The sequence below is a fragment of the Lactuca virosa genome, chromosome 8 (genome assembly GCF_052849685.1).
Source record: "Lactuca virosa cultivar CGN04683 chromosome 8, Lactuca_virosa_CGN04683_v6, whole genome shotgun sequence".
Lineage (NCBI taxonomy): Eukaryota > Viridiplantae > Streptophyta > Magnoliopsida > Asterales > Asteraceae > Lactuca > Lactuca virosa.
The window spans coordinates 36,179,341-36,187,658 of record NC_136433.1 but is presented as its reverse complement, the minus strand read 5'-3'; the positions used below and the strand labels follow the sequence as shown (position 1 = coordinate 36,187,658).

Sequence of the window (8,318 nt, the reverse complement as noted above, 5' to 3'; positions counted from 1 at the left end):
ATAAGTAATTTAATCTATACTAATAAAAAATTATTATTATGTTTTAAATAATTAAGTTGAATATGAATGTGTAAAAATTAAGTATTTTTTAAAGTAATTTTTCAAAATAAAAACAATAAATAGAATAAACCACAAGGACCATTTATGTAATTTGTCTTAATTAATCTATACTAATAAAACTAATTAATATAATTCATAATAAATAGAATCTACCCTAATAAATAAAGATAATTTTACCAAATGTTAATTTCTTAGTAAATTTGACACATGTCATTTTCTTAAAATTTTAAAAAAAAATTCCACTTGTCATTTTTGTATTTTTTTTCATTTTTATTCAACTTCCACCTATTAAATACCACCTCATATTAATTAATGTGAATTAATATATATATAGTAAACCTTCCATTTGTGAATTCTTATTTTTCTTAATATTTTTACTATATATATTAATTCACATTAATTACTATGAGGTGACATTTAATAGGTGGAAGTTGAATAAAAATGAAAAAAATACAAAAATGACAAGTGGATTTTTTTTTTTAAATTTTAAGAAAATGACATGTGTCAAATTTAATAAGAAATTGACATTTGACAAAATTATGTTTATTTATTAAGGTAGATTAATCTAAACGTCTAGTAATCTAATAATCTATGTCATTTCCCCACGAAACGATGCACATGAACCCACTTCTTATAAATCTCACCCCTTCTGTATACTCTTTCCGGTCTTCCGTATCAGGCACGATTTGTTCAATTTAAACATCAAATTCGTCTCCTACTTGTTTCAATAAAGATGAGAACGTGTAACTTTGTAGTTGTTCTAAAAGTTCATCAGGCACATATTGCTAATCAATGATACTAAATTACTAACCAAAGGGACTGAAAGCGCCCCCTAAACCCACATAAGTGAACTGTACAAGTAAACTGTCAAAACTCAAAAGTACAATAATTTATTGTAAAACGACTAAAATCTCAACAATATAAAAATACATTTTCTAGAAGAAAACGATTGTTTTTTTTTCTTGGAACATATTGGATGGCCAAATAGTAATTTTTTTTTTCTTTTTTTTTAAGCAAGGTTATCCTCTTTAAATAAAGACAAAATTTCACAAGTCCTCCTAATTTTTTTTTTAAACAGTCATTCTAAAACCTTTTTTGCATGGATGGTACCTATAGAACAAACATTGCATATATATATGGTCCTTATGCCTAACACCGTTAATTTTCTGTTAAATATAATGTGAAAAGATTATATTGCTTACATAAGATTTTTAACAATGTAATTTCATATGGGTAAGGGCAAGGGTAAAAATGTGATTTTATATGGACTTATCAACAAATTTAACAAAATTAGTTAACATTTAGTCGTAAAGACCATTTGCGTGTGAAATGTTTTTCAAAAGGACCACTGATGTGCAAGGTTTGCTCGTATGGACCATTCATGAAAAAAAAAATTATAATGACTGTTTTAGGAAAAAATTATAAAGTATTAGAACGATTTGTGAAATTTTGTCTAAAACAAACTTGGTGAAAACTGATGTGGCCATAGTAGACGACATAGTTTTGAATATCAAAACTGAAACCTATCGGTTTTAAATTTTTAGTGCTCCTGCATTCAAAAAGATAATCTATGTATCCATTAAATTAAAACGAGCACCAAGAAAGTTACTTCTATAAAACCACAAGCCAATAATCTATAAAACCCGAAGCCAATAATTCTAAAGCCAATATTAGATATTAGAAATAGAAACCCATGGTGGTGGAAAGAATGCCACGAATGAGTGGCGATTCCAGCATTTTATTTTGTTGGGGCATTTTTTGAATATTTTCAAAAACATAAAGGGTTTTAAAGTAAAATTAAAAATAATTAGAGTATTTATATGTAAAATTTTTTAGCCATCGGGGGCACATGCCCCACTCCTTGACCTTTGCATCTGGCCACGATATAAACAAAAACAAAAAGGCATTGAACTCTTAGTCTCTTAACAAATTGATTAGAATAGAAGCGCACAAAAAGTTACATTATGTCACATGATTAGAGACGACATTTACAAATCATCTTCGGTCGACCTCCATTGCTTTAGCAGATGAGGATCAAAGTGACAACACACACCCACTTGTCTGGGTAGCTTCTGTAGAATTGAAAAAGTGCTAATAAACAGTTTAAATAATAAATTCCAAACACGTACCCAGGTAGGTACCCTTAATAAACATAAATAACATTTTTACCAAAATACCTTCACATTATTATTTAAACAACTAAATATTTAATGGAATATTAAATACAAAGTAAGGATAAAACTGTGTTTTATTAAATAAAGTTGGTGATAATTAATGTTTCCTTAATCTGTGTGTTTTTTTTTGTCTGTGGACAATAATTTTGGGACGGAGAGAGTATAAAATTAATTTTCTATTTCTTAATTTTAGATAACTAATGAAAACGAAAGGATGTCTCTCGACACGCCGGCAAGGGCCCACTTTTCCTTATAAACCCATCGATTCGTCCGCAAATTTCAACACGACAAAGAAAATCACAGACCCAAAGAAGACGTATCAAATATGTTGATGAACTTCATCTTCTACCTCTGTATTCTCTTCCCAGTCTTCCGTATCAAGCACGAGTTGCTCAGTTTAATCAAGGACTTTTTCTTCTACTTGTTTCGATGCGAAAACTCTACTCCATACCCAAGTCTCGTCGATCTTCCGGTTATCAGGTTCGAAGATCTGTTGGAAAGGCGACAGAGATCCGTAGAAGAGATGTGCTTCATATGCTCTGCTGATTACCATCTCGATGACGTTGTTTGTCAGCTCAGCAGGTGTCGACACGTCTTCCACTCCGACTGCGTCGGTCAATTACTTCAACGGAAACAGCTTTCTTGCCCGTTCTGCCGTTCTCCGATCTTCTACGGCATTTCGCCGACGGCTTGTAAAACCTTTTGACCGTAGGTTGTGTAGAAGAAGATAAAGACTCCGAATCAGTCCCTTGTCGTTCTTCTACATTTTTGTAAAGCTTGTGTTTATCTTGATTGCATGGTTTAGCATAATTATAATTACATTTAACATTTGAGATTGTTGGCTGTTTTTTACTAAATAATTCTCATTGAAAAGTTAACTTACAGAATATTAGTCGATATACTAAATACAGGAGCCTGCTTTCTTAATAAAAAAACACCACCGGCGGCCGTTGAGGGGGGGAAGACTTCCTCCCACCGGCCACCTCCCACTTGCCATCCTTTCTATTGGTGACTTCTTCTCCTTTCCATGCTGACTTTCTTCAAGTATTGGGATTTTGATGGCAGAAAGATATGTGTAAAAGAGTGGAAGATTAAAAGACAAAACAATATAACAAGTGGAAAAAGAAGCAAAGTTACTGCCCACTGTTGCCTTTTCCGGCAATAGCCATCGTCGTGTTCGGCCCTCACCGACTCGTCTTTTTGAGTTGCCATCGCCAATCACCAACATAGTCATCCTCATCAAGATATTCGGGAGAGATGATTGATGGCACTATGCGTTTTCTCTCTCCTAGCGTAAATATTGAAAAAGTAGTCAAATGCAACTGTCATCCACTATCACCATTTATTTACTATTTTTGTTTGTATCAAATATTTTCATAAAGTTAAAACTTTAAAGCAAATTAAGGTTTTTTCACGTAATTTTGTTGTAGAGTTTGATTTTGCTCCTACCTGTAATGTCGATGATATCTGATATGGGGTACGGGGTACCCACGTCTCCAACCCTCCTTTATAGAAACCTAAATCTGCTCATTCTATCCGTATCCAATTTGGATTCTTTTGCAGACTTCACTTGCTACGAATGTGATCTCCACAAGCTTTTCGTAGACACATTATATATATATATATATATATATATATATATATATATATATATATATATATATATATATATATATATATATATATATATATATATATATATATATATATATATATATACACACTAGTTCCTCTATCACCTCGTTTTTTTGACATATTTACCTATTAAATAATTTTTTAACTCATAAACTTAAATAAATTTTTTGAAAAGTAAATATCTTGACCGTTTTCATATTACAAACTAGTTTATAACCCGTGTGAACCATGAGTTATAAAATTAATTAAATTTTCATAATAAAAGTTTATAGTTATTAATCAATTATTTTAAATAAATTATTAATTAAAAGATATATCAAATTTTTAAAGTTATTATAACTTCAAATTTAACATATAATTAGAAAATGTTAATTTGAATTTTGAAATGAGTTGTCTAATATATCTACATGACACATGACATAATATTAATAAGAAGTTGTATTAGAGTGACACTTGAAAAAAAATTAGATTAAAACTATTTATTTATTAAAATATGGATTTACAAAATGATTCAATCATGTTTTTTAAAGGGAAAATGATTTAAAAATGTAATCATTTTGTCGTTTTATTCACATGTTTTGTTCACATTTAGACAATTTTTTTTTCTTATATACATTTGACCATTTAACTTGTTAAATTTGTTTACATATTACTATTGTCATCGACTATCGCATGTAACAATGGTAACATGTGAACACATTCAACAAGTTAAATGTTTAAATTTGTACAAAAAAAAATTGTCTAACTGTGATCAAAACCAAAAGTTAAGTACTTTGATAAGTTATTTTCATCATTTTTAATAGCGATTTTATTTTTCGTATTTATCATAATGATTGATTATTTATCCTATTTATAGTATTTTAATCTGACAAATCAATTTTCTACTGATTTATTTTTTAGCAAAAAATTATTACCATAAATATTAATTAAATATTAATCAATTTTAAACTTTACTTTTTAATTAATAAATATGGTTTTTTTGTGAAATATTTTATATAGCCTATTATAATTTTCTTTTGTTTTTTAAAAAACATGGAGGGTCTTTCAAAAAAAAAATATTACATATCAAATAAAAAAACAAAAAAATCTATATAATGTAAATATTTTAAAATTATCATAAATTTTATTTATACTTTTTAATTAGAAGTTTATAAACTTTTTTAATTTTTTTAATACTACATTCTAAACTAGTATTTAAAGAAAGTTTAGAAATAATTGTATGAAAGTTATAAAAAAAAATTGTATGATAATGTAAAAAAGAAATTAAAAACTTGTAAGAAAAATTTAAAACATTTAGAAAATATTTGGTTTAAAAGCACTTGTATGAAAATTATATGAAAGTTTAAAAAAAGTTTAAAACAAAGTTTAAAACATTATATTAAAAAGACCTATAAGAAAAAAAGTATCATATAAATGTCTTAAAAAATTATAAAAGGTTTTAAGAAATTTGTAAAATGATTTTTCACAATTAGGCAACTTTCTTTTTTTGTATACATTTGACAATTTAACTTGTTAAATATGTTCGCATGTTACTATTGTCATCTAAAATAACTATGTAAATATAAAAAGGCAAAAGATAACTACAAAATATTCAATCTATAGTGTTTTTTTTTCTATATGGTGTTGGTTTTAGGCTTTTCCTGTTTATCTAAAGAATTAAAAGTTTATCTAAATAATATTTAAAAAAACTTACATATAAATAAATAGATCCTTTTTAGTTGAAAATTCTCAACACTAATATTATCCGTTTAATTTTTTCGTTCCATGTTCTATTAACAACCTATTTAGTTAAAAATGTTGAAATCTCTTACCCAAACTCATTTATTTTGTTTTAAGTTCCTTTCGTGTTAGCGCATTTAATTTTTTTTTTTATCGATTTTTGCCACCTCATTAACTAGTGGAAAATTTATTTTACTACAATATAAGTTTAATACCTCTTCAAGGAGATACAATCAAATTTCATGTGATGGAATATTTGAATAATTATGTACATATGTACGTTGTGTTACTAAGACTGATTAGCATACACCATTTTTATTCTAAAATGATGTATATTTACAACTAAGACCATTTAACATACACCATTTTTATTATAAAACTAGATGAGTGACCCCACAATTATGTATTTTTTTTGGGTGAGGACTTTTCGACAAAATTTAAATATGATTGTTTCAAATAGGTGTGAAACACACAACGGTACATTTAACTGTTAAAAATATAACAATATTAAAGGAAAACAAACAATTTCTTTTTCATTCCAATGAAATGAATCATTCTATTCCTTCCTCTGATTCTATCATGCAACAAAACACTACCCAAGTAATTGCAACATAAGATGTCATTTAACCACAAATGATAACCTCCCGTGTTGGCAATTGGCAATCAAAACTCGTCAGGTTGTTATCTGAAGTTAACCTGTACTTCATCTTCTCTCTTTTTTTTTCACTCTCGCATTTGCTTCATCTATAACTATAGTTTGCGGGGGTTGGAGGGTATTTCATAGCCTTTTATTACTTTTACTAAATAAAATTTATGCACGGATGAGGATTTCAAACTCAGGAAACCCAAATCCTTGTATATTTAAAAGACATATATACTTATTGTTATTTACAAATCTGACCACACTTAGATGTAGAAACATCTATCCTAATTAAAAGTTTTCCAACTTGACCAATGGTTGTTTTAGGCAACCCAAGTCCCTCCTTGTCTTCTTGACTATTAGGAGCAAATCCACCTTCATCACCAAAAAGTTTTGCATCTTGAAACCTTCAACTGACCTTGGCTGAATGCCTGCCAAAGCCTTCCTTCAACCATCCTGAAAAAATAGAAACCCAAATTCAAAACCAATAATCGAAAATTAAGTTAGTAAAAATAAAACTATTGTACGTGTTTCCATTGACAGGGGTCTTGATGGTTTTTGAGCACTATAACAATTCTATGGTGCACATACAACCCTAATGCTTTGGATCTAGGTTTTCTCAAGTTATACATGCAATTTTAATTATCCAAAGCATTAACCCTAACTAGCATACAATTTTGAGATTTACAACATAAAACAAGTTAGATGAATACCTCTTTGTTGTAGCTTGTAGATCTTGACCTCTTAAGAGCTTTAGTACCTCAAATGTGATACCTCTAATAAGTCACAAACACCAAGAACAATGAAGGATTATGAGAGAGAGGCTAGGAGGCACCAAAAATCCGTTAGGGTTTCTTCTTTGAAGCATTGGCCGATTTTGGGAGTGCTAGGGGTTCTATTTATAGTGTATGATCCTTAGGGTTTTAACTAGGAAACCCTAATTCACATGCTTAGGCCTTAAGCAATCCAATAACTCATATGATAGACCTTTTGGACAAAATCTTCATGGACCTTCACATAGATTTCTTCCATCCCTAATCAATATGGATCATTAGCCCCAAACTATAAGTATTACTGATTTACATAATCGGTCATCGTTAATTTAATCAGTCTCTTTTGATCACCAAATTAATTCCAAATTAATTCCTGATCAATACCAATTAAATAATATGATTTCTCAATTAATATATTATTCTTATAATATATTAATAAATCACAAATAACCTCATTCTCAAATATCCATCCTATCAAATTGTTATGGTGAAGGCAACCCAAAAGGACCATGCTACTATCGGGTCAAGTACATACCAATTATAGTTATGGGTTTAGACACCTAATCCAACAGTCTCCCACTTGGATAAGTCTAATAACTATAACTGCCAATGCAACTTCAAAATCCGATTAGCAATCGTAGCTCTCAAAAGCCGTTGTCGAACTCTGACGTGTCCTTTAGATAAGGGATCATATAATCCTCTGTTCTTCAAGATATCGTGTGGACAAAGACACGGAATAAAGTCGTACTCATTTGTCCAACTGTTTGTTTCCAGATTTCTGATTTGTTTGACATAGAACTTAATTGAACACATCAATTGAGTCCTGACCGGGCCCGACACATAAGTCAAAAAAAAAATCATCGAGGGGCCCAAGATATCGCTTTTAATCCTCTTAGGATAAAAGGAACAGATAAACTTCGACTTATATGCTTGTACTAATTACTTGTTAAATTATACACAACAATACGTTTTATAACATCAAGTTACTGATGCGGTTTCGTACTATCAATGCACAACCAAATCATAATTAACAACTCATATATCTTGGTTTGAAGACTATACGATATTATCGTCTCACAATCACTCGTGATAAATTCCATTAAAAGATTCATGTGAGCGTGGGTTTAATCAAATACTCAAATCCTTATTTCAATATCACTCATGAATGTTGCAACAAACCTTTTCTATGTCTAAACACCTTAGACAATCTACAAGGCAATTCATGACAGTCTAACCTCATAGATTACTTCCAAAGTATGATTGACTATGGATGGTTTGAAGAATCATATTATTCTAGAAGTCAAAACATGCAAAAAT

The 8,318-nt window shown here is 29.4% G+C and overlaps 1 long non-coding RNA gene across 1 annotated transcript; it reads right to left on the bottom strand.

Annotated features, from left to right (window-relative positions):
- Positions 1-2,395: 2,395 nt before the first annotated feature.
- LOC145128634 (uncharacterized) lies at positions 2,396-3,815 on the bottom strand. The gene is made up of 2 exons (XR_013717022.1): positions 3,684-3,815; positions 2,396-3,522 (listed from the first exon to the last, which is right to left on the bottom strand). It is a non-coding gene; the product is annotated as an uncharacterized LOC145128634 (long non-coding RNA).
- Between the last annotated feature and the right edge of the window lie 4,503 nt (positions 3,816-8,318).